The sequence below is a fragment of the Pollicipes pollicipes genome, unplaced genomic scaffold, assembly GCF_011947565.3.
Source record: "Pollicipes pollicipes isolate AB1234 unplaced genomic scaffold, Ppol_2.1 Scaffold_7261;HRSCAF=8764_pilon_pilon_pilon, whole genome shotgun sequence".
NCBI classification, from domain to species: domain Eukaryota; kingdom Metazoa; phylum Arthropoda; class Thecostraca; order Pollicipedomorpha; family Pollicipedidae; genus Pollicipes; species Pollicipes pollicipes.
This window is the reverse complement of record NW_023597054.1, coordinates 27,219,838-27,236,048: the sequence shown is the minus strand read 5'-3', so window position 1 is coordinate 27,236,048 and position 16,211 is coordinate 27,219,838.

Sequence of the window (16,211 nt, the reverse complement as noted above, 5' to 3'; positions counted from 1 at the left end):
ACTCTGCTCTTGCATGACTGAGGGGGGGGAAGGTATGTGGAGAAAACAGCCTGCGTGTGCCTTGGAAAGCCACGAGTCCATCCAACTGATCACCAAGAGAGGAGCAGTTTAGTAAAGACTGCCCTTTGAAGTTGCGCAGCGCGTCCCGTGACGCATCCCGTCACCAACCGAGTACACCGTTACCTCTGCCACCGCTACGGAGCGCCGCCGAACGCTCACACCGACACGGACCGCCGGTCAGCGCCGCGGCCACGTGGCGGCCGGCGGCGTCGGTCTGCGTCGTTTCACTGACTCGCCCCACATCACGAGGACGCGGCCGCCCCGCCCCGCTGCCAGCCGCACCGGCCCCGACCGGCTCAGGGGTCACATTGGCCCCGGCTGCCCCAGGGGCCGCACTGACCCGGCTGCCCCAGGGGCTGCACCTTCCCCGGCTACCCCAGGGGCCACACCGTCCCCGGCGGCCTCAGGGGCCGCGCCGACCCGGCTGTCTCAGGGGCCACACCAGCTCCACCACGTCGGGGCCGGCTTCTCGTCACCGTCCCGGACCGCACTGGGCCTGCCGGGTCACCGCTCCACCGCCGCCGGCCGCCGACGCCGACGCCGCGCAACTAAACGTCGGCAGCGACGCGCGGCATCCGCCGGCTGTCGCTGCGGCGGCGGCTGGGCAACGTCCTCCCCCCGACTGGTGACGGGCCGCCCCGCCCCGCGGGTCAGCCACCGGCGACGGGCCGCCCTGTCCCGCGGGTCAGCCATTGGCGACGGGCCGCCCTGTCCCGCGGGTCAGCCATTGGCGACGGGCCGCCCTGTCCCGCGGGTCAGCCACCGGCGACGGCCCGCCCCGCGGGTCAGCCACCGGCGACGGGCCACGCCGCCCCGCGGGTCAGCCACCGGCGACGGGCCGCCCGTCCCGCGGGTCAGCCACCGGCGACGGGCTGCCCCGTCCCGCGGGTCAGCCACCGGCGACGGGCCGCCCGTCCCGCGGGCCAGCCATTGGCGACGGGCCGCCCGTCCCGCGGGTCAGCCACCGGCGACGGGCCGCCCGTCCCGCGGGTCAGCCACCGGCGACGGGCCGCCCGTCCCGCGGGTCAGCCACCGGCGACGGGCCGCCCGTCCCGCGGGCCAGCCATTGGCGACGGGCCGCCCGTCCCGCGGGTCAGCCACCGGCGACGGGCCGCCCGTCGCGCGGGTCAGCCACTGGCAGCGTGCCGCTAGATCGTCACAATAGCAACAGGAGGTTATATACCGTGATTTCTCTCTATCCGTGCATTTTGTTTGCTGTTACGTCATTAATGTGTGTTGGCACTGCCGAGGCCGCCCACTGCTAAGCCCACATGGCATCACGCTGATAGCCCATCGCGCGTGAAAATGCCGACAATTGGTCCTCGCAGCCTCACTCGACAGCAACGTGCCTCGTTTTCAGAGATATATTAGGTGTCTGTATGCCATACGATCCTGCACCGATTCGTGCTCCCCCCCCCCCCCGCGATGGCCTCACCATCCGGTCCTGCGCCAATTCGTGCTCGCTGTCTCTCCCCCGGTGGCCACACCGTCAGTGCCTGCGCCCCAGGCACTGCGAGCACCCCGCCCCCCCCCCCCCCCCTCTTCCAATCCGCCGTGCGGCGTGATCACTCACACAGGCGCCACAAGTCAACAGCGTCGGCGGCGGTAACAGCCGCGGAGGCCGAGTCAGCGCCGCAACACAAACACGGCCAGCCACGTCCCGCCGCACCGAGACGCAGCGACCACTCGCGCCACGGACACGCACTGCACGCGGCCTTGTACAGCGTGCATCTTGTCCAGAGATCACTGAAGGATATTTGCCTGCTTGTTTGCGTGCTACAAAAAAAAATCAGCAGATTACGCATCAGAACTGCAAGAGCTCTTGCGCAAAACTGCAAGCCATGCGGTAGGCACATCCCTGTGTTCCACACATCTGAATAAGCAACAATGGACAGGACTGAGCAAATATAAATCACCTATCAAACATCTAAGGCATGCCCCAAGTTAGCTAGGATTATTTGCAGCCTAGCGCACACGAAGATAGATCAGTCATGACGTCATCTGGCGTTTGATTATGCAGATATATAAATCATAGCAGACCGTATTGTCGACGCGCTTCCTTCACAGATAGGTCATGCTGGCCAGATATTAAAATACAGTAGGTGATTACCGTCTCCTTGGTTTGAGCGTTTGACTGAGTGTAAGTGTTTGCGGGCTCCCAACGCAACACATTTGTGTGAACTAGAACACGTTCATAAGCTCGTGACGTTGGTCGGCCACCCCTGCACGGCGAAGTCAACGCCACACACGCATGCATACAGTCCCGCCATCTCGTGTCCGCCGATGGAACTAGAGATATCAGGGGGCGGCTTACCACAAACACCAGATGGCTGCCGCCTGCTAAGTTATACATTCGGAAAGACCGATTATTTCCATCCCAACTTCAACCAACTATGCAAATCGGTCGGAAACGGAACATGATTAGAAGGAGCACCCAGTTGAAATTACTTCATCCTCTGGTATAATTTGATTGATTTAAGTTCCTTTAAATCCAGCCGTATGCTTGAGACGTAATTTATTATGTTCCTGAACGGTGCTGCAGCCACAAACATGCCTAATGCCAGCCATGTAACATGGGCATGGCTGCATTCAGCCAGCCAGGGATGGCAGCAATAAAACAATGCCGGCGTTGTATTTGGTATGCAGTTGAGTTTGGCTGCGATCAAGATGAACGTAAAAATCATGCAGAACTAAATTACGTTATAAAAACATGAATGCGATTGCCTACCCGATCGTTAACTTTGTGTTGCCAAGGATGGCTTCTTCTCCCCCCCCCCCCCTCACGCATTCATGTTACTAGGTTTCAGAGCTTATCCTTCTCACGAAAAAGCCTGTCACTGCACATAAATATTCAGTGAGTACGGATGGACCAAATGTCAAATGTCTGGAGACCGTACCTTAGCATAAGGATTGCATAGCACATTGGGCAGAAAAAGTTAACGTGCACAGAAGCCTGCAAGTATAACAAAAGCATAAGAACTGTTGGGCGAAACACAAAAATGTTATAGTCACCTAATGACACGCCGATGGAGTTCGTATTGCGTTCCATTGTCAACCAACTGCTACGCACACTCGAAGAGGGCACTCCTCCAGCCTGCTGACAACTGCCCGGTGAGATACGGACGCGTTCACAACCTCCGCGCGTGCCTGGATGCTGGACACCCCGACCACTGGGCCGTGTCACTAGCTGTCTGGCATTGTAACGTTATGTCCATGTTCTAGAGCATAATCGTGACAATACGCGTCTGAATAAGAGTTTAAGACTGTTGCCTGGGCGTTCTATGCACGAGAGTAATACACAGCTCGGGACAAAAGAACGGAGACAATTCAGAGGGACCTGTTCCGATGGCACACATGGGTGCGAAGCGTCGGCACAATCACGTTTGCGGGTCCCTGAAGTCTCGTAACAATCTGCCAGCCGTTCAAAAGACCGATGTCGCGCACGTCCTTACGGCCCGAGGTCCCACCGCGTGACACGCTGGGATAATTAGCAGCCGCTTCCTTCAGCCGCGCTGTGTGACCAAGCAACCTCGTCTCCCATAGCTCGGCTCGCGGGCGCCGCGGCCCGAGGACTATTACTGTCGCTGACAGTTGTCGCCGCCATCGCGACTGTCGCCGACAGTTCGCTCGCCGGCCGACAGCGACGTGATAGAGCTGCCACGGCCGGCCGGCGGCCGCTTATCTGCCGGCCGAGTTCGGACAGCTGTCCAGGTCGCGCATCGCCGGCCGGCTCGGCGGCCGGCCCGTGGGAACCGGCGGCCGGATGACCTGTCGCCGGGGTCAGGCCGACGCCGGCGGACAAAGGTCGGCCCCGGCCGCGGCGGACGGCTCTGTCCGGCCCGAGAGAGATAGCGCAGCTCCGGCGATAGCGGCCCACTCACTCCAGGCACGTAATAGCCTCTGGCGACAGTCAGCCTCCCGGCGACAGACGCGTACACGTCTCCCACAGCGATGGTGACCTCCGGGAACAGAGGCCTGTCCAGCGGCAGCAGCCTGCCGCCTCCACCTCCAGCAAACGCACACCTCGCTGGAGCGGTTTCGAGCTTCAGTGACCTCCACCAGCGGCAGAGGGCGACACCGTGCGGCCAGCTCGGTCCCCTCGCGCGTCCAGCGGGCTGGGTGGTCGCCGGACCGCGCGGCGGCGCTGCGGTGCGGCGGGGAGCGCCCGCACGGACCGCCCGGCCGCCACCCAGGCTCTGCGTGGCGCCCGATACCCGCACGTTGCACAAGCTGATTTATGCAGCGTACGTGCAGAGTGATGGCCGCAATGAATCTGGATGATGGCGGCGACGAGGCTTCATTAGTCGACTGGCCTAATGAGAGGCGCGGACGGTGCCAACACCTCGCGGGCTGGTCTCACTGCCAGGAGCGTCGATGCGATCTACCCTCAGCTGGGAGAATACAGCTGGGAATTGGCAGGCGACACGAAAACATAGACCAGATCTGCTCACCTTGCGACATCCCAGGCCGGATTTGCGCGGTGCTGCGGACCACGGGTCGGGGTCCCTTCACTTGATAAAACCAACCAGCAGCTGATAGAACTCCACTAGACCAAATATGGCACTTGTTCGGTGGATCTGGAACCGGCAGAGGCACGGGCACAGGAGGCACCCCCTCCCTCCCCCCCCCCCGCCGACCGGACCAAGTTACCACCACCGGCCAGTGCACCTCGGCACGACCGCCTCTGTCTGCCGGCCCGAGGCCACGGCGGCGGCGGAGTGCCGGTCAGGTCAGGTCAGAGGTCAGCGGCGCCCCCGGCACGGGGTCAGCTCGCCCCGTGACCCTGGCGGGTGGGCGGCGTGAGACGGGACGCCAAGGAGATGCCCGGAAATGGCGACGGTTATTTGTGGAACGCCGTCGGTCACTTACGGAACGCCCGCTTCACGCTCGGCCGGCGCACAAGTCAGCGACGCTACACGGCCGGCGTTTGCGAAAACACGGCTGGGCCGGCAGGCTGAACCGGCCGCGTCATGGGCGGCGACGCCGCCGGTGAGCCGCAGGCGGGGGACGTGACGGGCTCAGTGTCCATCGCACGGCCGGGGGCCGACCGGTGACTCGCTGTCACGCAGCGGCCGCGAGCAAAGCCCGTCTGAGCCCGTCCCTGATGGGTTTATAGGCCGCATAAAGCGCTGTTCGCGCGGACCGCGGCCGTCCAACGCTATCACCGAGCGGCGCGCAGGCGACCTCTGAAGCGAGCGGCGGGAGAGCGCCGCGCAGGCGACCTCTGAAGCGAGCGGCGGGAGAGCGTCACGCAGGCGACCTCTGAAGCGAGCGGCGGGAGAGCGTCGCGCAGACGACCTCTGAAGCGAGCGGCGGGAGAGCGTCGCGCAGACGACCTCTGAAGTGAGCGGCGGGAGAGCGCCGCGCGGGCGACCTCTGAAGCGGGCGGCGGGAGAGCGCCGCGCAGCCTATCGGCCGCCTGATCGCTGCCACCAAATGCGGCGCTGCGCCGGCCGCGGCTGCGAGCCGAGGCCGGCGCGGCGCGCGCGGCGTCGTTAGGCCGGATCGGCGCCGGGCTCGTCGGTCCGATCGCTGCTGCTGATGGATGACGCCGTGTGACACCGCCACAATGGGCCCGCACGCCCCGCGGGGTGACAAAAGGCGGGCCGGCCCCCGCCCTGTCCGCGCTCGTTTGCCGCGCGCAGGCGAAACGTGCCGCGCTCAATGGCTGTCCGGCTCCGCATGATAAACGGTGGCGATACGGACTAACCTGAACCGGACAATATGGACTACGCGTGGATCCGCGCCCGAGTCATGTCACGGAATACCTGGACGGCTCTTCCAATCGGGTAAGCGCAAAAGAGTTATCGGCGGTATATGTGCAGGACGCACGTAATCTTCCACTTTGACATAATGGGTCGCCAAAAGCCCCACTATCAACAATTCTGTGGCATACAGGTGAACATCGCAAATGCCATGTCAGGCTAAGGAGTAGGGCGATTTCGCTGATCACTTCCAAAGGCCACATTAATCATGCGTTCACTAACACCTGTTTCTGTCCTCAGACGAGCGGCGGGAGCGGGAGTTAATTTGCACCTCATTAATCCCATTCGGTTCCACTGATCGGAAGGATCCAATGATTGCGTCAACAAGATTGTCATTAATGTGGCTCATCAGCATGACCTGCGGCGCATTGATATCTGCATCGATCAATCGGCGCGTCGCTCGTCTTCGGCTTTGCTTCGCTCGGAAAGCTGACGCGAGGGCTCCCCTGTCTGCGGCACTGCGGGCGATGATGAGCGACTGCGGCGCGGCGTCAGTGTCACTGACTTGCCTGACTCGGGCCGTGCTGCAGCGTTGTGTGAGACTGGCCCGTCGGCGCCCTGGCTGCAGGGCTAACACACGCTGACTGACCTGTCTGAGCGGCCGTGTGCGGCTGCAGGGCCGTGATCAGCAGCAGCAGCAGCGGCAGCAGACGCCCGGCGGCGGCCATCGTCTCCGAGTAGGGCCAACTGGCTGGCTCCGCTCAGGCGGCACGCCGGCGGTGCATCGCCTCCACCGTCACCGGGCCGCCGCTGCTCCGGTCTGGGGACAGGATGACCTCGGTCAGTGGGCGGCATCGTGCTCCCCCGGGACTCGTGGAACACCCGAGCTGGTAGCCGCAGGAGAGGGTCCCCGGCTCGTGGGACACCCGAGCTGGTGGCCACAGGGGGGGGGGGGTGTCCCCGGCTCGTGGGACACCCGAGCTGGTAGCCGCAGGGGGGGGCCCGGCTCGTGGGGCACCCGAGCTGGTGGCCACAGGGGAGGGTTCGCGGCTCTTGGGATACCCGAGCTGGTGGCCGCAGGGCAGGGTCCCCGGCTCGTGGGACACCCGAGCTGGTAGCCGCAGGAGAGGATCCCCGGCTCGTGGGACACCCGAGCTGGTGGCCACAGGGGAGGGTCCGCGGCCCGTGGAGCACCCGATTGATGGCTACAGGGGAGGGCCTGGGGCTCCTGGGGGCTCTCGCGGTCCCGGAGAGGCTTCATACAGTCATCAGCGACTTCAGCAACGAGTGAGCGTGGCATGATAACCTTGAGAAGTCGACAACCAACTTGGAGTGACCATTTTTAACTTACGCAAGCATCAACGGCTACATATGTGAATGAACTATGCCAAACCAGTCAAACCCTTATGAATGGGGACAGCGGCTTCGTCTAATCCAAGGCGGATCAATTTGTCGCCGTCGTAAAAATGTGACGGCGTGATGCTTGGAGAAGTTTACTTATCGATGCACATAACTACTCAAGCACTGGCGTCGCTAGGCCGTATTGTCAGTGCCTCGACGAGACGCCTTAAAAGATATGTCAATAACGCACTCACAGAGTTTTTGCTCATTTAATTAGAACATTGCAGAGTTTAAGCCGCAAGGCAGCCGATAGCCATGCGCTCGAAGTTCAACACTTATTAATCAGACATACGCAAACGTCGATTATAATCCAGCGTTTCGTCGGCAGCCACACGTGCTGAAGATGTGTCCGGCGGGCGGCACGCGAGCGAGCTGTGTGGGGGGACGCGCCGCGGCCGTGAGGTCGGACGGCGTGGCGCGCCTGTTGTGACGCGGCCGGGCCGCCGGTCACGCGAGCCTTGGCGGCCGGCACGCGGCCGGCCGGGAACTCCCGCTCCCGAGCCCCGCACGCGCCCAGCGGCCGACCCCGCGGCCCGCTAGCGACAGCGACCAGCTCTCAGGACAACCCCGGTGTCTACTCTTCACGGCAAACGAGAACGGCTCTTGTAAGCATGACTGTTGCAAATCTGTGATTAGGAACAGAGCGCTCCTGGAGCACCAGGCACACTTCGTCTTAGATATGGGAACCGGTGGTGCTTAAGCCACATGAACATGCATTGAAACCAAGTAGTGAAAAGACATAAACGACAATTTTTAGCGTCTGATGTCCTTGAGGAAGTAAGGAACGCGACTTCGGTGAGGTAAACCTGATAGGTCACGTAATGAAAACACGCCGAACTACATTTGCCAAGCCTCAACCGCGCAAGCTAGCTCATGTACGTCTTTGCCACGGTAGTTCACATCTCACGAATCTCCAAAACACGGCAGGACACTTCGCATGAAGTTCCAAAAGGGCAGGACACGTCTCACGAATCACCAACAGGACGGGCCGCTACCAACCAGCTTCCAACACGGCAGGCCACTTCTCATGAGCCTCCAACACGGCAGGCTACTTCTCAGCAGCATTCCAACACGGCAGGCCACTCCTAACCAGCTTCCATACGGCAGGCCACTTTTCACAAGCTTCCAATACAACAGGCCACTTCTCACAAGCCTCTTATACGGCATACCACTGCTTAAAAGCTTTCAACACGAGGGGCCACTTGTATTGAGCATCACACGTAGCGAGCTCCCCCTGTGCCTCCAATGATCTGCGACGGAGTGCTGGACTACCGAACACTTCGCAAGAGCTGGCTTTCATCGATGTGTTCCATACACACAGGAGATACCCAGTGTCAACGCTCGCGCCGCTGCACGCCGCCGGTCCAGAGCCGTGATTGATTGCCCGATAACCTATCGATCAGGGTAAATATTATGGCCATTAGCAATCACCAGCACTAACGCCGTTCGGCACGATAGCACCGGCAGAATACGCGGCTCCGACGATCTGAGGGCAGCGAAAACAACAAATCAACCGCGATGGACCGACAGGTGGTCAACTCCACATTGGCGCCGTCGATAACACCGACATATTCGGGTTTTCGTGTCAAATATCCTTTCGCTGACAGGCACCTGAAGGTGTTTCTAGCGGAGTTTTCAGGCTGGTATGCGGGCTTCGGGCGATCACGCCGGCTCGATCAAGCACGGGCTCAGAGATGGGATCATATGCCACCTGATCTTCATCAAACGTAAAGTTAGAAGTTCCCACGGATTATTTCCAGGAAAATAACGAACAAGTAGCGGCAGGCCCAGGATTTCAGATGGGCTCGGCGGCAAGTGGTCGGTCTCGCAGCGGTGCCAAGTTATGAAGAATGCAACATGTCGCGTGCGGGCGGTTGTTGCGTGTTATCTACACCGTAATACGTAAGTAACGACCGCGAGACGCGCAGCCGCCGGGGCAGCCGGCTACAGACGACTTGACGAATTCCACCACGGGGTGAATGGCAGCTACCACGTGGGCGTTACCACGGACCGTCACGGGATGAATGACGCGGCTGCGCTCGGGCGGGAGTGATGGATGGGAGTACAGCACGCTACGGGAGCAATCAGACACTGTTGTGGATCAACTTGAACCTCCCCGCGGCCACAGAAGGAGGCCAAGGATTATGGACTTCTGGCTTCTGGAGCCGGCGCAGCAGCGGAGACCTGGCTGTAACCGTGTCGGTACGTCGGCGAGTGTGCGGATCGTGGCACCACTGGGGAGCCGTCGATAAGAAAATATCACAAAAAAACACGTAATGGCCGACGTGCGCTCTGACGCAGAAAAGCGCGGCACCATTTGGGGGCCGTGGGAAATTGTACGCTCCAACTCCCGCACATTTGCGCTGATTATGCCACCTCTGAGAAATATCAGTTTCGAAACTACCGGCAGCGGAGGACATTTTATTTACGCCCTACCGACGACACCGTGACAGTGAAGCGCACGCATGCGCGAATGAATTACATTGCGCAAGGGAGCATGCAGTGTGACAGTGAGCACGGAATTAACCAATTTTCCTAATTAATTGTCCGCCGCCACCAAATTGCAGCTCGCTGTCATAGCTGTCTGACCGTGAAGCTGCTTACCATGTATGCGACATATGGCGCTGCGCTCTTATTGGTTCGGGTGGGCGGGCGCTGGGGACAGGCGGACAGGCGGCCAGCGGGCCACGTTTGAACTGTCGGGACCTGCAGCGCCCCTCACATGCCAGCCTTGCCCGCCGCTGCGCCGCGCCTGCGGTCCGTGAAACCACTGGGGGTCCTTCGGGCGGTGTGCACTCGGTCGCACTGGAATCAGAGTCCGGTCTGATGTCCTGGCCGGACCTGATTCCGGTCCGATGTCCTGGCCGGACCTGATTCCGGTCCGATGTCCTGGCCGGGCCTGATTCTGGTCCGATGTCCTGGCCGGACCTGATTCTGGTCCGATGTCCTGGTCGGACCTGATTTTGGTCCGATGTCCTGGCCGGGCCTGATTCTGGTCCGATGTCCTGGTCGGACCTGAAGGTGGTGATCTGTGCAAACCGAAGACATCGGAGAAATGCCACAACATCCGTCCTTTCAAATGGAGTATTTCAGCTTTAACGTCTGGAGTTCGGAAAGCAGAGCTCGGAAAATTTGATTACTTGACACGCGTCTGTCTAGTACCGTATGTGTGAAGTTAAATGTTGGACCACACGGGTAGATGCTATTTTAAACTTAATGCCGTGGGTGAAAGCGTCCTAACCAAATAGGTAGCACTGGAATTGTTGCTTTGCCATCTCAAATCTGCTTCATTTTGCCGCAAAGGCTGTGAGGCAAGTCAGAGCCTTCTGACAGCTCCCGGTCAGTCCCTTGCGCGCACGAGGTCTACTGGGCATAGCTCCAGCCCGCCAATAAAAAGGCCGACCTGGGGCGACACCCATCGGGTGACGTCATCAGGACCGGTGGGCTGGTCGCCGACGATGGACGATGGTCAGATATGCCATCGGTCTCCAACAGACATAGCCACTTAAGAGGTACACTCCGGGAGGAACAACCATCGCATAATATATCCCTCAAAAGGCATGCCGATTGCCATTGGCAGCCTCTGCTGAAATGGCCGCGGATAATATGCGCTGAAACGACCGCGGATAATATGTCTCGTCATTCCAGGTAAGCTTTACGTCGCACCCCAATACGCATGTCATGCGTTTGATGCATCTGGTCTGAAGCCAAAGTCAGAGCCGCGTTTCTACGTGAATGCTATGAATAACTTCATGGAAAGTGTCACAAAGTTTCGTTTAGGTGGAAATTGGGTAAAGTGAAGACACGATCGCTTCGGCTTCACTACACATACGTTGGTCTTGTAATGTTCAATCTCTTACGGCCATTCCAACACAGCTGGGTTTCATTTTTATCCATTATGCCATACGAAAACGATGCCATGCCATAACCATCCACTACAATCGCTTTCCACCATTTCATAATTTAAACTGGTGCCACGGGCCGTTTAAGGAGAGCTCTTGAGTTCAAAAGTTTCGGAACGGAGGGATTTACCTCGGAAACTCTTAACAACCGTGCCATACTTAATAGCATGTTAGCAAATCAAACAACTCTAATTGTATTTTACTGTAGTCCAAAACGCTCTCACCTCCATCTCTAATTCCATTTCCAGAGTTCGCCTCAATGTTTGCGCAGCGGCAGCTTGCCCAATTGTTTGAACGAGCCTGTCGGCTTCAATTCAGCCCGATGTGAATTGATCGAGATCACGGGAGGCAGGGCCATTTGCGACAGAAGAATGGGCGCAGAGTGAACGCGACGCGGCCCCTCCCCGGTGCTGACCTCCGGGGAGGACCAGCGGGCGGCTATTTCGGAGCTGCACTGCGTCTTGTCCGAGACGGGCGACGCGGCAATGGTCCACCGAGCTCGTCAGTACCCATTTGCCGTGGATTTATGTCCGCTCCCAAATGAGAGGGTTGTTGATGATTCGCCTATCATTACGGCTGCTGGCGGCGCTGCCGACCGCTCCGTGAGAGTCTGCATTATCAAAGCAAATACAAGCCGCGAGCGCGGGACGCGGCCGTCAGCAGGCTCGCAGTCGATGGGGGCACTCGCCAGTGCAGTGACCTGCGGGGACCGGTGCCACCACTTCCGAGGATCCAACGAGACAAAGATGGCCGCCATCGGACGTCGGGAGCGGCAGCGCAGAGGCATCCGCCCCACGTCCGCGTCCGGGGCGACGTCCGCGGCAGCGCCGGACGCACGTCCGGCGCGCGGTGAAGAGATGTCAGCGGCGATGTCAGGCCTCTGCGGCAGCACCGAGACGTCTGCGGCGGCACCGAGACGTCTGCGGCAGCACCGAGACGTCTGCGGCAGCATCGGGACGTCTGCGGCAGCACCGAGACGTCTGGGCCGGCGCTGATCGCGTGCCAGTAGCGGCGCCGAAGGGCAGGGGCACAAGCGAAGCGTTCAGGGCGGCACCGACGGCATGTCTGGATAGGCCGCAGTCACGTCAACACTCGGCTGTGGTCGGCCGCCCGGCCACTTGAGCTTCGTGCCTGCAACCCACCGAAGCTAGCGAAATTCCCCGGGCACCGGCCTTCCGCCGGCTTCTGCGTCTGCGGTGGCCAGCTTCCGCCCAGTCCGGAATCATGCCTATGGGTCTGGCGGTTTGACGGTCACACCTCACCCTGCCCGGACCGCCGGCCGGCCGACGCCGGGCGGCCGGGCCGGCGACAGAGCGCGCTCAACACGGCCGCGCCACCCTTCACCGCACGCCGCCGGCCGCCGCCAAAGCCGCAGGCATTCAATCATAATTTCACACTTGCCGGGCTGCACGCCTCCCACGGGTGGCGGCTTAACGCCCGCGGCTGAGCCACTGCTTTGAACTCGGCTTCGGCGGCCGCTCAACGCGCCTGATACGGCACGCGCACGAGGCCGGCCGGTCAATACGTGACACGGTGGCACGCCTCGGGCTGGATATCGCGCCGTCGTGCCGTTCAATGTAGTCGCCGCCGCGCGGCTGGCTGGCTGCGGCTTTGTTCCGGCTCCGGCCGTCCATTACGTATCGTGAGAACGGTCCGCCGGGGTTCTCACCGTCTCGACTGGCGGCCGGACGACCTGCAGCCGACCCCGGAGGGCGCCGGCCCGGCGCCGACACCGGCGCCGGCCGGCGACTTCGCCGGCCGGGGCGGATCACCTGGCGACGTCGCCCGCATCGACCTCGTCTGCTGGAGGCGCTGCGCTCACCTGGCCGCTTCTTAATGTGCGAGGTACGGCATGCGGTGTCGTCTGCTGAGCGCTCTGGTGACCTGTCAGGGTCGGCTACTGACCGCTCTGGTAACCTGACAGGGCCGGCCGCTGACCGCTCTAGTGACCTGTCAGGGTCGGCTACTGACCGCTCTGGTAACCTGACAGGGCCGGCTGCGGACCGCTCTGGTGACCTGTCAAGGTCGGCCGCTGACCGCTCTGGTGGCCTGTCAGGGCCCGCTGCCGCGGCCGGTTCAGCGCTGGAGGCCGCCTATCGGGTACCGACTCCGGTGGCGTCGGACCTCTCCTCTGCCAGTGCCGTCTGGTGACCGTTGCCGAGTCCCCCATCACTGTCGCCAGCGCCGCTCGTCCTCGGCGGCCCGCCGCCGGTGGCCGGCTACAGCGCGAGTGAACCCTTCCTTCGCCAGCGACGCCCGCCCCCGGCGCCTCTCATCACTGGCGTCTGCCAGCGCCGGCCGCCGCCGGTGGCCGGCCGCGGCGCCGCTGGTACGCTGAAGAGCGCGTGACTTGCACGCGGCCCGGAGGGTCACCCCGCTCCGCCGGCCGGCCCGCCACCTTTGTTTAGTAACCGCGCCGCCTAATGTATGAGCACGGCGCACCGCCCGGCCCGGCAGGAAACCATTAATAACGAGCGCGCTCTCTCTCTCTCTCCGGCCATACGGCCCGACGCGGCACATCGGCGGCCCGCTGTTGCGTCCACAGCCGCCGGTCAGGGGACAGCTGGTCAGCTCACCTGACTCCGTGGCCCCCGGCCGACAGCTCGCGCCCCGCTAACTAATAACCCGGCCGTGCAGGGTGACGGCTGCTGCCACCGCGCCGCACCCGTAATTGTTGTTTTCCAGCACGCCGGCGCAGGGCCGGATGCGCAGGGCTTCGTCTCACTCGATTCGTCTGATGAGGCTCGCCGGCGATGGCCTGTGACTGGATCCGTGTCGACGACACGCTTGGTGCCCAGGACGGCACAAAAACACGCGGCGCGCACTCACGCAGTGTGCTCTGGCGGCGCGCGATGGTTTTGGCTCCGTGGCGTTTGGTCTCTGGATCAGGGTGTTGCGCTCTCTCCTGGCCACGCCGTCTAAAAACGTCTCTGTCGTTCACCGCTACATTCAGTTCCATCTCAGCTGTCAGCGGCGGGAGTGGACGGCACAGGAGATTTTCATCAGAGCCGTTACCCGTCGCGTAAATTCTGGCATCTCGCGAACGCCTGGCAAAGACCACGAGGCGCCGACAGGTTCCGGAATGGCACCGAGAAGAGCTGGATCAGTCGGGACTCGCGATAAATCTTTTGGGCGCAAACCCCATTACCAGTGTCAATCAGGAGCCGTTGCGGGGCTCCGACCGCCTTTTTCTATCAGTCGGCCATTAGCAGCCGCCAAACGTTCCCTGGCGAGTCGACAGTAGAGGCCCGGCGGAAAGGCGCCGCGCTCGGAGGGAGCTGCTCGTGATGTGAGTTCTTGGCATGGGTCTGAGGCCTGTCCCCGGCTCTCAGTCCGCCTGGCACAGGTCTGAGGCCTGTCCCCGGCTCCCAGTCCGCCTGGCACAGGTCTGAGGCCTGTCCCCGGCTCCCAGTCCGCCTGGCACAGGTCTGAGGCCTGTCCCCGGCTCTCAGTCCGCCTGGCATGGGTCTGAGGCCTGTCCCCGGCCGTCAGTCCGCCTGTGCAACAACATCCTTGATGGTGCAAAGGATACATGTCTTCGTTAACTTGATCCATAAATTCACAGCTAGAGTTAATACGCACAACACAACACATTTGTTGAGTTATTACTGGTCAGAGGCTGTAAAGATGTCCATGCAAAAGCACCGCTGCATCACATTGAAGCATTGGTGGCAGACGGTACCAAGTATTTGACGCCAGCCCAATTTGTTTTGAGATTTTTACAGTCTGCCATGAGAGAGAGGCTTTCGCGGGAAAGCGAGAAAACTTCCGCGAGCCCAGGATACTTAAGACAGCCAGAGCCGTCCTTTCGCTTTTAGAAGCCCGCTGAACAAATCAGCCAGCGGCAAGACACTCGCCTTCGCTTTTCCAATCCTTCGGCTTTCAGCTGACACCAACCACAGAAAAAGCGTCTAAAAGCGCGCCGCTCGCGCCTGTCTGCCCGGCGGCCACTGCTGGCCGGACACGTACTCGTGTGTCGGCAGCACACGGCCGCGCCAGTGAAAGTGGCAGGTCGGCGCCGTTACAAATGATGCGATCGGTTCCGGCCGGTCCCGGCGGCGCGGCCGGCCCGGCCGCCGCCGGCAGACGACCCGGCCCGGCCCGACGGCCCCGGGGGTCGGCAGAGGTCACGGTCGGCCGGGTCGTGACCTGCCGCTCTCTCGTAACGCCCGCCGGGTCGATCGATACCGCTTGACCTCGCGCAACACAGGCGGGGTGCGGTTTGTGAGGCGGTGCAGGGGCGGCGCCGCATGGGAGCGCTCATCGGGCCATAAACGGCCAACGCTGCCGCCGGCTGTCGGGACGATGTCAGCACGCTTTACCGTGTTCCACTCGCACGGGGCAAAGACCGGTCAGAATATCGCGTGTAGCCTGGTTTCGTGAACAGAGGTAATTGAAATATTAATGCCACTGATGGATTATCAGCCGGTAGAGTTTTCCACTTAGGCCGGCTTCTGCGGTCCACAATACCACAGGAAGGAGCCGGGTAAATTACGGGAATTCTTCAGGGGTCCGCACATGGACCACCATTTCTCCCGCAAATTACCACAATTACCGGCCGGGAGGAAGTCTCAGTTTGGCGGCACACAAAAAGGCGGTGGACAAATGAACCGGCGACCTTGGGGCGCGGATGGAGGGGTGCTCCGGCATGACCCTGGTGAGAGTCTGGCGGGCCGATTATCGACCTGACACCTGCAGATGGCGGGCAGCACGTCCGCGGCATGCCGGCCATCTGCTGACAGCCAACACGAGCATGGGCCGCACACTCGCAGGAGGTTCGCAAAACAACGGAACGCGAACGTTGTGAAATAATCGGAGCATTCACATTAGTATACGTACCCTCACGGTGTATTCCAAACACACGGCAGAGTGCAGCCCCATGCGGTGCTTCGAGATGCACGGGTGGGTGCGTCGCGCCGTGGGAAACAGACACTGAGTCGAAACGGAGAGCTACTGCGTGAAGACGCTAGATGGTGGTGGCTTTTCCAAGTCATAATCAAGTAGCAAACTGGTCATACAGCCGATCACACCCGCGCATGAGTTGAAGATATAATGTCCTAGCTTCGAGAAACCAGAACCAATGCTAAGAAAACTCGTCATTACATACGCCTGACGTGGCAGTGAGTGGGACGGTGACATTTTT